This window comes from Anabrus simplex, chromosome 12 (genome assembly GCF_040414725.1).
Source record: "Anabrus simplex isolate iqAnaSimp1 chromosome 12, ASM4041472v1, whole genome shotgun sequence".
Taxonomy (NCBI): Eukaryota; Metazoa; Arthropoda; class Insecta; order Orthoptera; family Tettigoniidae; genus Anabrus; species Anabrus simplex.
Genome location: NC_090276.1, coordinates 39,279,910 through 39,302,120, shown reverse-complemented (window position 1 = coordinate 39,302,120; position 22,211 = coordinate 39,279,910). Strand labels below are relative to the sequence as shown.

Here is a 22,211-nt window from a genome sequence, read left to right as displayed (position 1 = left end):
ATAATAATAATAATAATAATAATAATAATAATAATATTGATCGAGAAGAGATTTGAGAAGCTCCGATACATTCCTGCATGACGATCTCGGTCTCCCAGAATCCGATAATCGTGATAACCTAGTACGTATACCGGGGCCTGGCGAAGCTGCTTCGTTTAGAAAAAGATACAGCAAAAAGTCAGTATCCAGAAACCCAAAATTAAGACATTACAACTCGGTTATCAAACCTGAAACACTATACGCCTCAGAAACCTCGATCATTGGAGGCAGATCAATTATTAAAGACATAGAGAAACAAGAGAGGAAAATAATAAGGAATATCTTTGGTCCAATCTACTCGAAGGGAATCTGGATGAAACGGAAGTCTCGGAAGCTTTTATCAGCATTCTGAAAAGATCATCGACACCATCAGGAAAACACAATTAATGGCTCATTAAAAGGATTCACAACCTTGCTCTCTCAATGAAGGTCATGAGCATCTGGCTTAGTGAAATAGAAAAAGACCTTTAGGAAAATTGCATCCCACAGAAATTATTCAAGATCGACTCCAGTTTAAAACGCAGTTGAAAATCGTCATTTTGCTGAGAAAATGAATACCAAGACCAGTAAGGCATGGACTGAAGAACGGGGGGAAATGTTCAGTGCCCAATGAGGAGATTTTGGGAGAAGAAAACAATCCACATCAGCTAAGTAACTTCTATCGCTGTAAAAATATATTGATCGAGAAACTGAAGGCCAAAGAAGGGAAGATTTTGAGAAATATTTTAGGTCCCATTAAGGACAATGGGGAGTACAGAAGACGCCATAACGACGAACTATACACCCACGTAGAGAATATTACCGATACCATTCGGAAACGAAGGATTATCTTTTATTGGCATGTGACACGAATGGACGAAACAAGAGTGACCAAGCGCAAAAGTAGAAGAAAACCAAAGGGGCTTGGTTCATTGAGGTGGATAGATATCTTGAAGAACTGGGAATCACACACAAAGACATCCAGGAGGGCGTCCCACTTAAAAATAAACTTCAACTGTTCCAGGGTTTCTGAGACAATCCAAAATCAAAAACAGGAAAGCCATCGACACAGGAGATGAAAGAACGACTCCGACAATGTATGCAGGAGTATTGGGCAGACATCAATGTCAGGAGTAACCAGCTGAAATGACGTGGTCCGAAGTTGACCGATACGAATGAATGAATGAATGAATGAATTGTTACTATGTCCCACTAACTACTTTCTTGACGGTTTTCAAAAATGCCGAGGTGTCAGGATTGTCCCGCAGCAGTTCCTTTATGTGCCAGTAAATCTACCGACAACAGACTGACGTATTTGAGCACCTTCAAATACCACTGGACTTGAGCCAGGATCGAACCTGCCAAGTTGGGGTCGAAAGGCCAGCGCCTCAACCGTCGGAGCCACTCAGCATGGCACGGATACAAGGATGCAAAGGAGAGGGCGTATAAGTGTTTGGTAAGACCCCATTTACAGTATGGTTCCAGTGCATGGGGCCCAGGCCAGCATTACACGACACGAGATCTGGGAAAGATCCAAAGGAAAGCAGCACGATTTGTTCTGGGTGAATTCCGACAAAAGAGTAGTGTTACTAAAATTTTGAAAACTTTGGGCTGGGAAGACTTGGGAGTAAGATGCTCCACTAGGCGGGTTATTCCGGGCTGTCAGTGGAGGGATGGCGTGGAATGATATTAGCAGACGAATAAGCTTGGGCGAATTTGGAATTACACAGGACAAATTGGGGCAAATATTCATTTATAGGACGAGGAGGAAGAGATTGGAATAAATTATCAAGGGAAATATTCAACAAATTTCCAAGCTCTTTGAGAACGTTCAAGAAAAATCTACGTAGACAACTCATAGGGAATCTGCTACGAGGGTGACATCTCTAAATGTTGATCATTATCATTGGTTGGTTGATGATGCCAAGCTGTTGTTCTTTCCTATTCGCAGACAGTGCACAAAAATTATGAATCATCAATTTCGTACTGAACCGTACACCATTTATATAAGGAGTTTCACCGTTCTAATAAAAAAATTCTTTGGATTTTCCCGGATTAATTTTTACTTCCAACTTTAATTTTGCAGGTCTGCATCAATTCTCCGTTCCGTTTTATTTCAGATTAAAAACTTGCCCATCACGTCGTTATAAACATTAGTGGTAACCACTTATACATTTAACCAAAACTAGACTGATTAACGCAACCCGTTGGAAATACGGTACGAGTATCAACATCAAAAATACCAAGTTATGGTTCTTAATATGTGTCATAATAACAGCCCGGACGTATACTCATTAATAGATTAGAAGGCAGACTTGCTAACTGCATAACAGTTCTGTTATGAAATTTGCATAACAATTAGGGGTATGGCCTATTACAGTACAAAATCTAGAATATATTACTCTCGCTACATTGTGGCAAAGCAGCCTAGACAAGACTTTCTACAAGCCAAATTAGTTAGCATTCTAACTTATTACGGCCTAAATACCCGGGGTTTAATTGTAACCAATCGCAACTAGAGTCGAAACCGTTTTTTTGCGACATCGCTTTTAACGACGTGCTGGATATAACGGCGAAATATAAGGGGCCTGTCAAACTGTTTGTTTGTTTGTTTGCTTGCTTGTTTGTTTGTTTGTTCAATCCCTGTCCCGTTTCTCTGCGGGGTCGGGTATGAGGTGAAATGATTATGTCATGGCGGGTTTTTTTGACCGGATGCCCTTCCTACATTAGAGGAGTTCATGAGATGAAATGAATTACATGATATATGATAGCAGGAAGAGAGAAGGTGAAACCCGGTGCCGGCACATAGCCCACTCCCGTCGAATAGCACCAAGGGGTCTACTCAAGTCTTAACGTCTCCATCCGACGGACGAATCACCATCAACAGCATCATATGCCCTCACTCCATATGAGGACTGCGGAGAGGTTTGGAATTTAATCCAGGCTTTTGGCACGCCATTTAGTGATTAGAAATTGTATACCACCACCTCCCTTACCCCGCCGGCAAACAGTCTGATGGTGAACATTTTTTTCGACTAACGGAACTCGAACCGGCTAACCACGGTGTCATACCGATCATGGCCATCAGGCGGTCTTACGGTCCAGTCTAAATCCTATATTTAAAACAATCGCTTAGTACGACATATCTTACAAAAGGGAGTAATTTTCATCACATTTTCGGAAAAATGTACCGGCTATAACGTCTAATGTTGATTTTTGTTTGTTATGCGTTTGCGGATTGCTTACAACAATGTAAAGCTTATTTTCAAACTCTTGTTTTAGTAGATTGTAGATTTAAAATCAGTATGTGTGTTAAATAGCAAGGCAATCATCGCTGTGAAGTTGTCGCAAAAGAAAGGGGAAGTGTTCAATACTGAAGTAAAGTCATAAATAATATGACGAGTACAAAAATGGGGAAATCAACAACTGCGTAGCGATGGAATTCGGTGTATCACACTGAACGATTTCTATAATTTGGAGGGGCAAAGAGGAGATCATCATCATATATATTTTTCAGTAGCTTAGATCCCTTTTGCGGCGCACACAAGTAACCGATCGTCACAAACGAGCATTCAAAAGAAAGAGAATAGACATTGCCAGTGACAAATTGCACTCTCATTTCATAAATATCCATAATTTCTCTTTAAAAAAACGAGTTTAAAGAAATTGTACGAAGTGTGCGATTTGTAAATACTGTTGCTATAGGAAAATACGCGCCATTATTGCTGTCCACTTAATATTTTGGCCACTGGGACGCCTGTTTTATATCATTATGATATGCTGTGATTATCAGTTAAGAAAATAATGATAGCAAAACAAAAAAAATACTTCCGGAATATTCCTCAGTACAATAATGCACTTGCATTTGCTTCCGTTCAAGTGGATACCATAAATGTTAAAAAATCAAAGATTACATTAGGTGGTAAGTAAGACTGTCTAATATTGTACTGATTTGTGTGTTCCTTGGTTCACTAGTGGGCTACTCGACCATATACTTTATAAACCTGCGAAATTTCTCGCGCGGGTCCCCTAGTCTCATGTATTAGCCAAGACCGTCTGCAACATTATCGATCAATTTACATTGTTGCTAATTTCTTCCTAACTTATTATTTTATATTTTGCCGACATATGATTGCTAAAAGTAGGCCTACTGTGTAAACATTAGAAGAAAAAATCCAGAGTAACTCTAAAATCCGGGCGAACCGAGCACGCCTTTACCGCCTCGGCCAGGCAGCCCCTATAATAATAATAATAATAATAATAATAATAATAATAATAATAATAATAATAATAATAATAATAATAATAAAACGTTACACCGACACAGATAGGTCTTACGGCGACGATGGGATAGGAAAGGGCGAGGAGTTGGAAGAAAGCAGCCATGGCATTAATTAAGGTACAACCCCAGCATTTGCCTGGTATGAAAATGCGAAATCACGGAAAACCATTCAATCAAATCACACTGAAATGTATAATCATTTATGTTTTATATTTAAATCCTTAAATATCATTAAGCCGAAAAATCTCCAGCCCCCAATCGTTTCGGATTATTATTATTATTATTATTATTATTATTATTATTATTATTATTATTATTAATATTATTATTTGCTATTGAACGTCTGGAGCATCATTTCTTGCAGATAAGCAAGTTTGTTTATTAAAAATAATACAAGAAGTTCAGAACCGATTCAAGTACATAAAGAGATGGACATCGTTCCAGGCAAAATTCACGCAGCACGCAACTGTAATTAAACCACAGGCATTGTACGGATCAGAATAAATGAAGTGAAAAAGAGGAACTGGGAAAGAAAGGAAAAGACTTAGGAAAATTTTCGGATCCCAAAAGAATAAGGATATTTAGATGACAAGAAAAAAATGAAGACTTCTACCGCAATATATATACAGATGTACAATTTTGTGTTTAACAAATTTTTTTCGTAAATGATAGGTCAACCGAAATATCATTCAACCGAAAAATCCCCAGCCCCCAATGGTTTCGGATAAATGATGCCCTACTGTAGTGCCTAAAAATCCTAGGGATTACTGTAGTATAACTTTCTGGAATTTAAAGAGAAAGTAATTAGGGACTGTCTGGAGTGGGGCATCGCGATGGCCGTTGGGTTCCCCTTACAACGTCGAGTGTACTTGAACACCGCACAGCTGTTCAAGCACCACACAGCTGATGGCGTTGTTTAGTCTGCCTTGATCACATAGTAGCATCAATATTGTTGCGTCACTCGTTACCGCGCCAAGCTCTGTGCGGTGCTGCGATCTGCCGGCAGAACTGACAACTTCATTGTCTCGCCTCTCCCGCGCTAAAAGACCCGCCAAAAGCATTCCGTAGGTTAGTCGGGCGTAGGTTGTGAATCTCTTGTGAGAAGTTAATAAACAATGTGCATGTTCCTAACTTGTATAGAACATCCCATGAAGGAGACCTCAACGACCTTCGGAATAATAATAATAATAATAATAATAATAATAATAATAATAATAATAATAAACTTGGCCCTCAAAATTTACCAACCAATCACTTTAGGCACAGGAAAACTTAGAGATAGATTGCTTAGCATTTGTGGACGACCTAGCAATAGCAACCAAAAACATTTCAACAGCCCAAAATCAGATTTAACTCCAGAAAGAAATTGGAGAAAAAGTCGGTCTTCAGATATTTTTTGAAAAGACAGAATACATGAGCTGCAACAAACATGCACCACAATTCATGGAAACAAAAAATAAGGCAAAATTAAACGAGTATCACAACTTAAGTTCCTTGGTGAAACGATTCAGGAAAATGGACTCCAAACAAAAACCAATGAAATTAGATGCCAAAAGATGGAAACTGCACATCGACTAACTCAAAAAATCTGTAACAAAAACTGTATCTCCAAGCATACTAAACTGAGACATTACAATACAGTTATTAAACCAGAATGTCTTTATGGATCAGAAACGATAATTTTGAACAGGAAAGTAGACACTGAAAACATTGAGAAAAAGGAACGCAAAATCATAAGAAAAATTCTAGGCCCAAAACTCACCAACAGACAATACCAACTTAGAGGCAGACAGGAAATCAAACAATACACAAATATTCACAGTGACATTAGAAAACGCAGGCTAAGATTCTGTGGACATATTAAAGAATGCATCCAGACAGACCTACCAAAGAGGCGAATTCTATGAAAACAGAAGTACTGTAAGGCTAAAACAGGCACAATGAAATGGATTGGCGAAATTAAAACAGATTTGAAACAGGTCAGACCCAAAATTCACAAATGAGATTTTTTTTTGCTAGTTGCTTTACGTCACACCGACACAGATAGGTCTTATGGCGACGATGGGATAGGAAAGGCCTAGGATTTGGAAGGAAGCGGCCGTGGCCTTAATTAAGGTACAGCCCCAGCATTTGCCTGGTGTGAAAATGGGAAACCACGGAAAACCATTTTCAGGGCTGCCGACAGTGGGATTCGAACCTACTATCTCCCGGATGCAAGCTCACAGCCGCGCGCCTCTACGCGCACGGCCAACTCGCCCGGTAATGAGAAATTTACCGAGAGGAATGTCCAAAGAAGAAGACTGGAACAACCTGGTCTGCAGAAAGGAAACACACAGTAGAAGAATGAAATAAATATGCGCACGAAGGAAGGGAAATACTTTACGTACTCTTAATGGGCTTATTCGCATATATATAAAATAAAAAAGATAGCCAGAAAGATTGGGGCTTTCAGCCTTATCGTACACCCCCCTTCATCCATCACCAAGTACCACTAGTAATAGTGAATCAATCGCTTTACATTGTGGTGTCAGGAAGAGCAAGTTGCTTTACGTCGCACTGACACAGATAGGTCTTATGGTGACGATGAGACAGGAAAGGGCTAGGAGTGGGAAGGAGGCGGCCGTGGCGTTAATTATGGTACAGCCCCAGCATTTGCCTGGTGTGAAAATGGGAGACCACGGAGAACAATCTTCGGGGCTGCCAACAGTGGGATTCGAACCCACTATCTCCCGAATACTGGACACTGGCCGCACTTAAGCGACTGCAGCTATCGAGCTCGGTGTGTTAGGAAGAGCCTGGTCGTAAAACAGGGCTAACTCCACAGCATCATCATCATCATCATCATCATCATCATCATCATCATCTTCTTCTTCGTTTTGGTCTTTTATGGATCACCATTCACAAAATTTACTTTAATATTTCGCCTTCCGTGCTTTGACTTCTGCCAGTATCTTTTCATACATTCTCCTACTTCTTCTGTTCTTCTCTTCTTTTTAATATCTTCCAGCCCATCTTTCCAAGATATAATCCACGTTTCTGTTACGTACAGACATTCGGGTTTCATGACCGTGAGTAGGTGTATTAAGATAGCCCCACACGACAGCACCTCCTTATTGTAGGGACCCTTCGTCGATTTACAGACTACTTCCTTTTTTATCACCCACTCTCGAATTTCCCCCTCTCCCAATCCATTCTTTTGTATTCTTTCTCCCAAGTAGTTGAAGCTCTTTACTATCTTGATCCTTCTCTCTCTCTCTCTCTCTCTCTCTCTCTCTCTCTCTCTCTCTCTCTCTCAACTCTAAAGTGTTGGAGGCTTCTTTGATCCGGGAATTGTGGCCCAGTCTTCCTTGCTACTTTCTGATATTCTACAATCTGTTTTCTCGCTGTTTATTATTATTATTATTCCAGGGAAAGTCCGAACAGGTACCATAGAACATGTCTGAGTCAACATTATTCTAACAAATCAATACAAATGCAGTCTACGTCCCGCATCCTGCACACTGGGAGATTTGTTGACAAGGGTCAATCCCGCGTCAGCCCTATTTTAAATATTTTCCGAGTCAGTTTTATATTGCCCACCCGGTACATATTTAATTAGTGAATTATGTGAATTTAGTCTCTTGTGTTAAGTCAGTTGTTAACCTCCCTGTGATAAGTTTTAATTTCTTTATTGTGGTGATTTTGACTCGAATAAATAAATAAATAAATTATTATTATTATTATTATTATTATTATTATTATTATTATTATTATTATTATTATTATTATTAGGTCCCAGATATTTATAACATGTCATGTTTTTTTCTTTATATTCTCTCCATGGGAAATACAACTTAATCATGATTTTATCTACGGGGACTAAAATTATGCAATATTTTTACGGGCCAAAAAGGTCATATTTTAGCTTCTTAATGGTTTCTGTCATTTCCCGGTAATTTTTAATACTATGGTCATATTTCCCCGTAAATTTTCATACATGTGTCATATGTATTTTTATTTTTTTAATTCCATTTTCTCATACCTGCTTGCACTCTTCTAAAAGACGGATTTTTCACACCTCCTAATATTGTTATCTGCAATTTCTTACAATTATCTTTCTTAGAACTATATATTTATATGAATTAGGAGAGTAAACTGTATAGAAAGAGACAGATACGTAGAAAGCGACAGAAATATGAGCCTCAATTGAACTCTCATTTGACGTAATTCAAACAAGCCCCAAAAACATTCTCCGATGTTGAGGGGTCTTTTCCCCGTTACGAGTCAATGTTGCGTGAAAATAGAAGATCGTTCCTGTTTGAAAACTTTTAAAATGTACATAATTTGCTATTGTAATTATATCTGATCGAACATCAAAATGTGATATTTTCTCGTTCTGTGCAGGGTCGAGAGTTACATCTCGATTGAGTAATTAAATAAATTCAAAATACCTTATAATAATAAAAATTAATATTATCATTTGGGCGTATTAATTATTATTATTATTATTGAATGTCTAAATTTTAAGAATATATTTTCAATATAATGTTAATTTCAACAGCGGCAAGATTTTTAAGATTTCAAAAATATTACCAAAATATTTTGAAGTCATATTTGTTGTCATAATACATTTTTGGTCATAAATGCTTGCATATTTCTAACATTTAGGTCATAAGCAGCCGGGCCCTAATTATTACGAATGGTGTGGCATCGAACTTCCAGAAGCCGTGAATTACACGTGTCGTTGCACAGTACACAGGTGGAACGGCAGAGTGTTGCGGTGTGGTATCTGACAGGGGCCAGATTTGACGGGATTTGTCAGAGCTGTTGACAAGGTCAATGCACGCAGCTTCCATCCATAAATAATCGATGCAGTGATGTCAATGCTTTAGGCTACTGGTGTGAGTAGCACACATCTTAGCAGTCAGCACGTCGTATCGTTTGCAAGGATAGTGGATAACGTGCGAAGAATACACAATGATATGAAGTCTATTTCGGTAGCCTTATACATACAGTAATCATTTGCTCAAGAAGAGACGATTGCATTGTTGCATTACGAGATATAATAATGCAGTAGTTTCCCCGTTGCCTTCTGCATCCCAATGCCGTTGACCAAAACAAGTCGGTTCATCCGCCTTTAGGGGCAATTTCTCACCCCATGGGCAATAGGGTGCCCGGAATATCCACCCGCTCATCCACCCTACGAAGAGTGTGTTGGTACTTGGCAGAGGGATCTCCTTATACCGGGATACACTCGGTCCCATCATTCGTTAGCCGCTTGTATGTAATAACATTGTAATTAATTTGAAAAAAAGTATGTTGACCTGAAACGCTCAGCAGAGGAGAGACAAACGTGGTTGCAGCGACAAAGCCTTGACTTTAGCATATGAATGAATTCATACAGAATTCATACAGATGTGAAGTGACACTGAGAACGAAAAATCTACAACTAGGAGGCAGTAGCCATCTGGAATCAGCGTTATTAATTTCCTGACATCACTGTAACCATGGCAACCAGTGTTGGTCTACGTACACTAGGTCAGTAGTGCCATCTTCTCACTGTGCGCTTTCTTCCTGTGACTAAGAGCTTGAGAAAATCTCGTATCAAGTGAACCATGCCCTGCTACTCAGTCCAGAATTAAAATCCTTGACCTGGACGGAAAACGAACCCAGGACCGTAAAATAAGAGACGGACACAACACTCTCCATTCTCATTTCATGGCATCTATCAGTCACTAATAAATCACCACCTCTTCACCACAGGGCAGGATTATTATTATTATTATTATTATTATTATTATTATTATTATTATTATTATTATAGCGGGGAAGCCATGGTACTGCTGACAACTTCAGCACAAAAAAGCAATTGCCATGGCAGTGCTGACAACTTCAGCACAAAGAAAAATAAGAACACATAAGGTTTATCAAAATAGCAAAGTGAACTTTCTCTTAAAAATTAATCCTCCACCCAGAGGGGCACATGAGCCGATAGTAGAGATATCTACGGATTAAAGGTTCAAACTTCTTCAGATACACAGTTTCAGATTCATACCACAGATGACATTCTAGAAGGCGCGCCGTTCAAATGCACGGAGCAGGTGTAACCCCAGTACAATTATTATTATTATTATTATTATTATTATTATTATTATTATTATTATTATTATTATTATTATTATTTCCATAAGTCATTGCTCTGTTAACAATTTTCAGACTAACGTGACTAGCACAGTTAGGTATGAGCCGGCGGCGCGGAGCGGTCACCCATCCGGGAAATGACCACGCCCAATGTTGCTTAATTAATAGAACGTGGGTATTACCTTCAGCTTCGTAGAAATTAAATGTATTCCATTAAATTAAACTTTTATGGCTATGATTTAATAGCGCAATTCTGAAATTCGAGAGGAATTAATTTCTAGATGGTTTGAAGGCATGCTGGGGAAGTAATGTAGATGCCTAGATATAATTTGCTCCTAATGAAGCCAAATGCTCAAGAATTCGACTATCACTCCCCAACTAGAAGTATAATGCACATATTTAATTTTACAGAAGTTGTGGAATAGAGATATGTATAGCTTTATATTGATTACTGACTTCTTCTTTGTCTCCACAACCCGAAGGTTGGTGGGCAGCATGATCTTCTCCCAGCGACTTCCGCTCTTGAGCCAGGTGTTTAATTAGCTGGTAGGGGCGCCTTCTTCTTTTGTCATCTAGAAATTCTGTTTTTCGTCTCCCTTCCACTTCTCCTTCGATCAGTGAGATGCACAAGGGTGAATGACGCAATGGATGACCAACCCAGCTGTTCCGTCGATTTTCAATAGTTGGTAATAATGAGCGTTTCTCTTCCACTCTATTCAAAACTTCATCATTTGTCACCTTACTTGTCCATGGTATTCGTAGAATTCGACGCCAACACCACATTTCAAAAACTCTTATTCTTGCCTTGCCCCTCTTTTCAACAGAGTCCAGCTTGTAATGCTCCAAACAAAGCTTTTAGTAAAATGTTTCCTCATTAAAAGTGAGGTAGCCTTTGATGTTAGTAGACTTCTTTCCTCACCGAAGGTTTCTTTGGCCTGAGCACTACGAGAGCGGACATCAGTTTAACATCTTCCATGTGACGAGATGAGACTTACCAAGTATTTGAACTGTTTCACTTGGGTAAGTCTTTCTCCATCCAAGCAGACATTTGCAGTCTGATTTCCGTTACGTGTGCACAACATTATCTTCGGTTTCGATTTATTTATTTTCATGTTGCTAATACTTCTTAAGAGGTCATTCAATTTCTTTACAGAGATCTGTATATCTTGTACATTTTCTGCAATCAGAACAATGCCGTCAACAAAGCGTGTTGTTTTAGGCCTATATGTTTCACCATTGATTTTAAACCCATGTGTGGATTCAGATATGAACTCTTTCATTACTTCATCAATGTATATGTTAAAAAGTAGAGTTGACAGATTGCATCCGTGCCGTACTCCTTTGGTGATTTCAGCTTTCTCTTCTCTCTGCCCTATTAGTGCATTTTGGTTCTTGTACAACTAGAAGATGACTGTTCGATCTCTATAATCTACTTTAAAATTTGTAGGAATTCTGAACAGGCTATTCCAATTTACTACTGACGAGAAAGTATATAACAAGCTCTTAATTTAATAATAATAATAATAATAATAATAATAATAATAATAATAATAATAACAATTTTTGTTATCTGAAAAAAACTGTAGTAATTGTTACACAGATCACTTGCCCAGTTGGAACACTGCTAATGCCATCAATGGACTTTGTTTGATACAATTAGTTTCTTGAAATCAGGTTCGAAAGAGGCAATGTTCAAAACCGAACCTGAATTAAGCCTGTTGCGGTCCTTACATTTTATGAAGGTGTAAGAAAAGAAAGTTCTCCTTTTCTAATTCAGTACTAGTAAAGGGTAAGAGGTACTTGAGTGCGTTTTCTCTCACACCCATTCAGAAGATAAGATGTCCGTAACGCTGTTATAGGGGATCGCCGGGTATAGTAATGTATCCGTGCTAATTATGCAACTTTCCCAACAGATGCGTTGTGCATGTGGTAGAAGGGTTGTAAGTGTGTGAAAGATCAGCTTGCCAGTCTGTGACAATACAAAATTAACCTGCACGGAGGTAAGAAATACAATCTCTGGCTGAGCCCTGCTAAATATTTCAGTCACGAACCGACTTGACTCCAACTACATTGTGTCTAGACTATTTTCCGAACAAATTTAATCCGAGAGGGAAGAAACAGTACCTCGTTTATTCGTCTGGAAGAAGATAATTGTATGAACAAATCCTGATGTTTCTTTACCCTACAATATTGCCTTGTAAGGTAGCTTGAATAAAACGACAGGAAATGAGCTAATAACCTACGGCAGACGTCGTCGTGCAGCTTGGCACAAAGCACTGTAATAGCATCCAGTGAAAATCAACTCTACTACAACAGCGGAGAAATCTTGACTACTGCCGCGTGCACTATGGCTGGTTTCCATGTAAAGACAAAACAGAGTAGACTTTCGACCCCACTATTCAATCATCAATGGGAGGAAATATGTTTTTTTAACCGAATTTATCAAAGTGGCGAAGTACCACAAAATTCGAAATGTGGACAATAAAATAAGTTTGCATCGACACTACTCTTCGTGTCATAATGAAGAACTTGAACAAATAGAACGAAGAGGTAAAGTAAGGGTTATTCTGCCCGAAGGCAGGGCCGAACCTCCGCAGAGGTGTTCCTGAGCCGGAGTTTACGTGCGGTAGGGTGGCCAGTTCCTTTCCGCTCCTCCATTCCCTTACCCCCCACCAACAGCGCGTGGCAACCCATCCAACTCCTGACCACGCCCAGTATTGCTTAACTTCGGAGATCTCACAGGATCCGCTGTTTCAACACGGCTACGGCCGTTGGAGAACGAAGAGGAAAGAAAACAAATTTTCGGTCATTTCCCCCTCCCCCTTCCAAACGGATTTTCCAAAAACAAAAACATACGATTTCCTTTATTCCAAATACCTCTCTACGTCTGTAACATGTTAAGCTTTTGAAAAACATTCATTTTAAACATTCACCCATTTTCCTCTTCTTTCAACACCACTAAGTGTTTTTTCCGAAAAAAATAGAAATACATGTTCCAATTTTCACGTCTGTAGCATCTTCAGTTTTTGAGACATAGGTATCATCATAAAAAAGATTCACCGGGCGAGTTGGTCGTGCGGTGAGAGGCGCGCGGCTGTGATCTTGCATCCGGGAGATAGTGGGTTCAAATCCCACTGTCGGCAGCCCTGAAGATGGTTTTCCGTGGTTTCCCATTTTCACACCAGGCAAATGAATGCTGGGGCTGTACATTAATTAAGGCCACGGCCGCTTCATTCCAAATCCTAGACATTTTCTATCCCATCGTCGTCATAAGACCTATCTGTGTAGGTGCGATGTAAAGCAATAGCAAAAAAAAAAAGATTCAACCAGCTTTTCACTTATTTTTAACACCCCCCCCCCCCCATTAAGTGGGTTTTTCGAAAACAATTTAATAACGGGTTTCTTTATTTTTAAAGGAAATTGCAAATACCAATTTTCGCCCCCTTTAAACTGTTAAGTTTTAGAAATATAGATATGCACATTTTGAAAATGTTTCCATCCTCCTGCCCCCTCACCTATGGAATATCCAAAAATCCCTCCTTCGTGAGCGCCTACACGGAAATATAAATGCATCCCCAAAATTACCTCTTTATGTTCTGGCTCGGCGGTAATGATTCAGTCAGTCAGTCAGTCAGTCAGTCAGTCAGTCAGTCAGGACATATGTTATTTTATATATATATATATATATATATATATATATATATAGACTACTGTTTGGACGCCTCAGCTTGTCTCACTAACGGTTAAAAGTACATAAACATATCGAAAGGAAACTCCTTTCAAACGCAATTATATTCCCTCTTTACGTAGCAACAAAGACCTTCGCGAAAATCTGTTGCAGTTTTTCTTTGTAATTTCTTACGGAATTTAAGTTTTCTAGAACCTACTGTAGCCGTAATTTACATGACAGTAGTATGAACTCATTGTACGCAAATCTACACAGCTCTGGTTAAGACTTTTCCAATTTTTCCGCACGAAAGGAAGTACAGCAGTGGCATCGCGTGGTTTAAATTTTTGGATGTGCACACAGAACAGACAGTAGATTTAAAAAAACCTACGTATAAATTTTTCCTCAGTCGGTTAACACGTTAACAGGAGCCTACTTACGCCCATATTGTGCTGTCAATAATATTATAGAATAAACAGACATGAATAAAATATGAGTTAACACCCGAGATTTAAAAATAAGTTACATAGCGGTAATATGGCTTTAAAATATCCTCCCCTCCACTTCAACGAATATATACTCCCATCCATCTGAAGGGTTGCTAACATAATTGTAGGAATTGTACTTAATTAATATTTTTCAAATAAACAAGCTGACGTATAAATCTATTTTGTAAGCAAGTAGTTAGCGAAAAAGCTTCTTCGGACTATTAATCAATTATTATGCTACAACTGCGCCTGATAAACACAGCGCTGAGCAGTTCTCTGTGGTAGTAGCCCTGTGCCTTACTCACTGCCACGCACTGTGCGATTTGGGATTTGAGAAGAACTTTAGGAGAAGGCATTGGAAGCGGGACCGTGTTCACACAGGAATTGTGCTCATATATGCCATACGAACAGCATTGCCCCTTCCAGCTCTAGCTATGCAATAAGCTCAACTTTCTAGTTCACAACGGGATTGCGATCAGGGGCCTATTCCACGAACGAACTTTGCAACTTTTCACTTTACACTTTGCACTTTTCAGTTCAGATTTTGTTCCACCATCACTTTTCAGATTTAACTTGCAAAGTGAAAAGTGAAAAGTTAGGAATCTTTTCACTTTTCAAGCCTGTTATGTTCCTCCATTGGTACAGAAATGCAAAGTGCAAAGAAATGAAGTGAAAAGTTTTCATAAATCTTGCAAAGAGATGATTCCCTTTTCATATGTTAATTAACAAGTATGTACACTAGTTTCTCGGCGTAGAATTTGGTTTAGTGATATAAACACGTTACGACGTGACCTTTTATTAGCATCAAGTGAGGACAGTGATGAAGAATCCAATAAGAGAACGTACAAAGACGAGATTAATTTTCATAACCTCACTTCGACGGAATTTCGCGAGTGATTTCGTATTACCCCAACACAGGCTCATTATATTCTTGAAATGATCGGACATTTATTGAAACATGTAACAAAAAGAAGTCAATCCCTTTCCGGAAAAACACAAATTCTTATATGCTTACATTGGTTAGTAAATGGTGCCCAGCTGCACGGTGTAGCAGCAATGCATGGGACATCAAAACAATTATTTGCGAACTGTTACCAAAGTCGTAGATGTTATAGTAAATGTAATATTTCCTAACAGTACGTTGGCCTGATAATCCACTCAATATAGCGACAGCATTTCTAATGAGGGGTGAATTTCCTTCTGTGTGTGAATGTGTTGACGGCAGCCTACTCTCGTTAATATTGATGTGGCATAATTTGAGAGGTTATCTTTAAAGTTGTCGAAAAAGTATGTCACGTTTCTCCTTGACAACTTCCAGCACAGCCAGCTACTTGTAATAACCTTTTTTCCCATGATAAAAACGTAAACTGTACGACAATTATACCGTCAAATTCGCCGCGAAAAGTAAAGCATTAAAATCGTAGAGTATTAGGCCTATACAGTTTGCTCATGGAATAAACTCGATCGTATCACTCATTCGCAAAGACTTTTCACTTTGCGAAAAAATTGAAAAGTACAACCTAGACCATGGTGGAACAGAAAGACTTTGCACTTTGCAAAATTTGAAAAGTGAAAAGTGCAAAGTTGAAAAGTTGCAAAGTTCGTTCGTGGAACAGGCCCCAGCTAGCGTGGCGTATGATGCAAATGAAAACGAAATCTGAATCGGCACTTACAAATTCGTAAACACGTTCTCAACGTACAAACATTTTATCATACAATATCATGCAAATTGCATTTTTGGGAGGGGGATTACCAGGGTGTTCACGTGCTCGTGTAATCCTTAAGACGAGACGTCTCTGATGCAAAAATTTCCACATTAGTGCATTGCGTGTTGAAAAAGATCAGAATCTAACCTATTAGCACCTTGAAATAATTTTCTAGCGGTACAAATGAAGTTATCCTGCATAGTGGTAAGAGTTGACGAATTCTTCTTCTTCTGTGGCGCTGCAGTCCAGGGTAAACCTTGGCCTTTCCAACGAGCTTCTCCCACCCATCACGGTCACATGCTGCCCTCCTCCAATTTCTGCATCCCAGCTCTCGTAGATCATCTTCCACTCCGTCCAACCATTTTATTCGAGGTCTACCTTGTCCTCTTTGTCCTCCTGGGTTTCCAAAGAGAATCTTCTTTGTCACCTCAGACTCCTCCATTCTTGCCACATGACCTGCCCATCTTATCCTTCCTGATCGTATTATTTCTGTTAGTGGAGCATCGGTGTATATAGTGTACAATTCTGCACTGTACCTTGTTCACCATCGTTCTTTATCACACACGGGACCAATTATCCTCCTCAGAACTTTCCTCTCGAATCCATCAAGCAGCCTTGCGTTGGTTTCCGTCAGGGGCCATGTTTCTGAGGCGTAAGTGAGGACTGGTTTAACAATGGTTTTATAAATAGTAAGTTTTGCTGGGCGGCTGAGGAGTCTTGACCGGAATAAGTTGCTTAAGGCAAAGTATGCCTTGACGAATTCTACTGTATAATTTTGTCCGATGCCGCCGCAAGATTGTGTCTACAAAATTTATCTAAAGAATGTATTCCCAAGTAGCTGAGAGTTAACACATTTGGATGTATAAAAAAGTTTCTTATCCAGGTAACTACATTTCAGTTTGTCGAGATAGAAAAAAAGTCCTTTATAAATCTTCCACTTTCTCGTTTGAAAATATGGGCCACGCTGATTAAAGCTGCACGAAGCGGAGTAGTGGTAAGAACTGCGCGCATTAATTTTGTTCTGTTTTATGCGAGCGGGCTGGGGCAAAGTGCTGGGTGGGTGTATAGAAGCGGGGGTAGAAAAGCGAGTTGAGCGGTAGTCTTCTAGTTGATCAGGGCGAGTTAACAAAAACGAGAAGACATTAGCATAGAGCCAGCATCCAGGCTACAGCAAAACAGCTCACAAGTTAACGAACTACAAACTCTGGCTTTAAAAAGGAGTGGAGAAACATAATTACTGCAAGTACTTACCACGACTTACAGTATAATGATGATGAAATTTTACTTTTAAATAAACCTTAAAACACGAATAAGTATTTGAAATTTGCGCTAAGACGAGAACACTTCAGCGTGTCCATCTACATGACATGAACAAGTAAGCGCTCACAGCCGAAGCTTTCGTGCTTTTGTGTACACTGTTTTATTTACAAATTATATACACATAATACACACACTAATAAACTCCATCTTGGACAAAACACTGCCACGAAGAAGAAGGAGAAGAAGAAGAAGAGGAGGAGGAAGAAGAACACTGCTCCATTAACATGTAAACCGATTACCAACAGAATCACAGCATGGGTTCACACACTCAGCTAACGACTTCCCCTACAAGTCTCGCTAAACAACTCAACTCCAGCTCCCAAGACTGCCTCTTTATACATATTGCCTGATCAGGCTTCTAGAAAAGTATGACACAACACATTTTCTCGTAATTTCACAACATTACACTGGATACATACATCATATTTACAGGTAATATCAAATTATATTCGGTTAACTACGTGTTCCTACATTAAATAAAATCTTATATTATACTTACTACAGACGTGTGGTAACATAACCTAACGTGTTTTGTTACACACAAATAATATGACCACGATTTATCTTTCTTCCTTAATCCGTTTAACGTCCAGGGTTGGTTTATTCCTCGGACTCCGTGAGGAATCCCACCTCTACTGTCCCAAGGGCAGTGTCCTGGAGCGCCAGATATCGGGTCAGGAGATAAAACTTGGGAGGAGGACCATTACCTCGCCCAGGCGGCCTCACCTGCTTTGCTGAACAGGGGCCTTGTGGAGGAGATGGGAAGATCGGAAGAGATAGACAAGGAAGAGGGAAGGAAGCGGTCGTGACCTTAAGTTAGGCACCATCCCGGCATTTGCCTGGAGGAGAAGTGGGGAAACCACGGAAAACCACTTCGAGGAAGGCTAAGGTGGTAACCGAACCCTCCTCCACTCAGCTGACCTCCCGAGGCTGAGTCGACCACGTTCCACCCCTCATAACACTTTTCAAATTATCGGGCGAGTTGGCCATGCGGTTAGGGGCGCACAGCTGTCACCGTGCATCCGGGAGATAGTGGGTTCGAACCCCACCTTAATTAACGCCACGGCCGCTTCCTTCCCACTCCTATCCCTTTCCTATCCCATAGTCCCCATAAGACCTATGTGTGTTGGTGCGACGTAAAGCAAAATATAAAAAAAACTTTGCAAATTTCTTGGCAGAGCCGGGAATTGAACCCGGGCCTCCGGGGGTGGCAGCTAACCACGCTAACCACTACACCACGGGGGCGGACATGACCACGATTTATACCAAATAAAGTCCGTACATAACTACGTAAATAATAATAATAATAATAATAATAATAATAATAATAATAATAATAATAATCAAGCTCGATATTTTCATTATTTACCCGTGAGTTAGAGAATTGTTTCCAAATTATACAAATCCATCAAATTGCATCAAACTTTCGGACCTCCGATGCATAAGCCCGCTCGGACTTCACGGACTCAGCGAGGCCAGAAGCTGTATAGACTCTGACTAATACATAGAACAGGGCCTCTCAAACGCCCAAAATCTCAGGCGTGCAAATTGAGGCGAAGAGTTCCTGTTCACAGTGGATCGGTCCCACTCGGCTCGGCTCAGACAATTCTTCGTCGCTGGCCTGGTCGGTAAGCTCGGCTCAACTCGGCTCGGATTTGGAGCGCTACGGAGCAAGTGAGGAAGAGGGAGACAGGCTGAGCGAGCGAGACGGGCGTGGGAAAGAGAGAGACAGCGCTATTGCTCCAAATCGAGCAGTAAGTCTCTGCACTCTGGTCAACATAGCACCGTGCACGGTGCAATGCACTGGTGTTACATCACTCCTTTCTCCACTAATGTTATCGTTTGGGTGATCAGTCAATAGACCGATTTGATGCAGCCCTGTATGTCACCCAATCCTGTGCAAACCTTTTCATTTCTACGTAACTACTACAACCTATATCTATTCAAAACTGTTTGTCATATTTATTGCTGGGCTACCTATACCGTCCCTCGAGCACACAATTCGCTCAAAAGCTAACTGAACAAGCCATGGGTATCTTAAGATGTGTCCCATTATTTTATCTCTTCTTGTGGTCAAATTTCGCCAAATCGATTTCCTCTCACCAATTCCATTCAGTATCTCTACCCATCTCCCTTTAGCATTCTTATGTAACACCACATATCAAAAGCTTCTATTCTCCTTCCTGAGCTAGGTATTGTCCATGTTTCACTTCCATACAATACCACGCGGCAGCGGTGATCGGAAATTAGAAATGGTGGTGGCAGGGGGCAAAAACATTCATAGAAAAAACAAAAGAGTACCGGCGGCCTGGGGAATATAGGGGTGGGGGTAAACAACAAAACAGGTACAAAATGGGACGCTCCCTGGCGAATTTTGACAGATAATTAATGGTTCACAGTTTACCAGCTTAACTATGGTAATAATAGCTTTTTTGAGATTTTGATTCAATAATATTCAATAAAACTTTCCCAATTACACATGCATGAAACTAAGGTGTTATGCCAACAGATACTATTCGCGTTTCTACACGCTGTTGCGCGGATCTATTTTCTGATTTTAAGGTTAGAAGCTCATTAGTCGTTCTTGCTGTGGCCCTGAAAAATCGGTCAACTGCGCGGAATGACTTTTGTGCATATTTCCGGTAAGTACTTCTTTATTTAAAGAAATTAATAATAATAATAATAATAATGATAATAATAATAATAATAATAATAATAATAATAATAATGTTATTTGCTTTACGTCCCACGAACTACTTTTTAAGGTCTTCGGAGACGCCGAGGTGCCGGAATTTAGTCCCGCAGGAGTTCTTTTACGTGCCAGTAAATCTACCAACACGGGGCTGTCGTATTTGAGCACCTTCAAATACCACCGGACTGAGCCAGGATCGAACCTGCCAAGTTGGGGTTAGAAGGCCAGCGCCTTAACCGTCTGAGCCACTCAGCCCGACATATTTAAAGAAATTAAAGGAAATAATTAGACATTAGACAACACGGGTTGTATAAATCGCCTTTTTTTTATTAAATCCTAGCTTTAGGTAGCTAAAATGGAATAAAAATTAATGATTTCGCCGCAAAGTCGACGGGCAATCTCCCCCTCCCCTTCTCCTCGCCCCGCCACCCTAATCATCGCTACTGATGCCACGCTCCAGCCGAAAGATTTCAAAAACGTCTAATTCCTATTTCAATGTTGGAAGTGAGCAAATTTCTTGTCTTGTGCTAGTTTGCATTTTATGTTCTCCTTACTTCTCCCATCGTTAGTTACCCTACCCTACTACACAAATAACAATATCCATCTACTTCCTTTCAGAATTCATTTCCGTCCGACTCGTTGGCTGAATGGTCAGCGTACTGGCCTTCGGTTCAGAGGGTCCCGGGTTCGATTCCCGGGCGGGTCGGTGATTTTAACCTTCATTGGTTAATTCCAACGGCCCGGGAGCTGGGTGTTTGTGCTGTCCCCAACATTTCTGCAACTCACACACCACACATAACACTATCCTCCACCACAATAACACGCAGTTACCTACACACGGCAGATGCCGCCCACCCTCATCGGAGGGTCTGCCTTACAAGGGCTGCACACGGCTAGAAATAGCCACACGAAATTAATTTTTTAATAAAGAATTCATTTCCTAATCTAATATTTCCTGCATCACCTGACTTCATTGGACTGCTCTCCATTACTTTTGTTTTGAATATTATTTATGTTTCCATGAGAGAAAACTCGCTATAAGTGCAAATTAGTACATCTGCTATCAGTGAAAGAAAATCTGGAAGCGGTTGCAATCACAATGGAAATCAGAAAAACATAACGAAATTTCAAGTGGAAACCGCACATGAAAAGTCTCTTTGGCATAAATTATTCAGCTCGAAGACCTATGAATGAGGCTCTCCCAATAGTTCCGTCTAACAATATCCAAAGTTTTTCCTGTAATGTCTACCATGTCTCTGACCGTATAAGATTAAAATCATGGATTAAAATAAGTGTATTCGCGTGTATTTTGTGTATTCACCAACTTAAAAACTTTCTTGCGCGGTTTCCATTTGAATTGCATTTATGTGTTCCTGTTCTTTAGTTGGTAAGTTATTGAAAACAACGGCGAAACAATTCTTACATAAGAACATACTGAACTATGCTCAATAAGCCATATATGACAAGAGCGGAAACATTTATACTCTTGGACAATCAATGCTATATTGGCATAACACAGCAATGGGGTAATTTAGTTCTTCGTAGTTTGATTGCTGCCTTGGACTCTGATTACCTGGGATCGAGTAGCGGTATTTCAGTCGCCTTGACAAAGATTACTGCAATGTCTTCGAAACTCCCACAAACCTGTACGGAACGTACAGAAAACAATAACACGGTTCAACCCGGAAGAAGAAATAAATCATTCTACGCACTGTGGAAAGTTCACTTCTAAGATACAGCAATGGGGCCTTCTAACTTCGAAGGAAAAGGGCAAAAGTTGAGACCAGACTAGCAAACCTTGCTAGTACGTTTTGCCCACAAAAGTAATTGTCAAACAAAATGAATTATAAACACATATCTCTCTTGAAGTGCACTAAATGTCAGAGAAATAGGCACAGTGAAAAACATGCAGATTCTC

General features: G+C 39.9%; 1 protein-coding gene across 1 annotated transcript in view; it reads right to left on the bottom strand.

The window, feature by feature from the left end:
* LOC136884449 (carboxyl-terminal PDZ ligand of neuronal nitric oxide synthase protein) overlaps positions 1-22,211 on the bottom strand; it is a 627,954-nt gene that overhangs the window by 171,257 nt on the left and 434,486 nt on the right. The gene's annotated exons all lie outside the window — the stretch shown is intronic.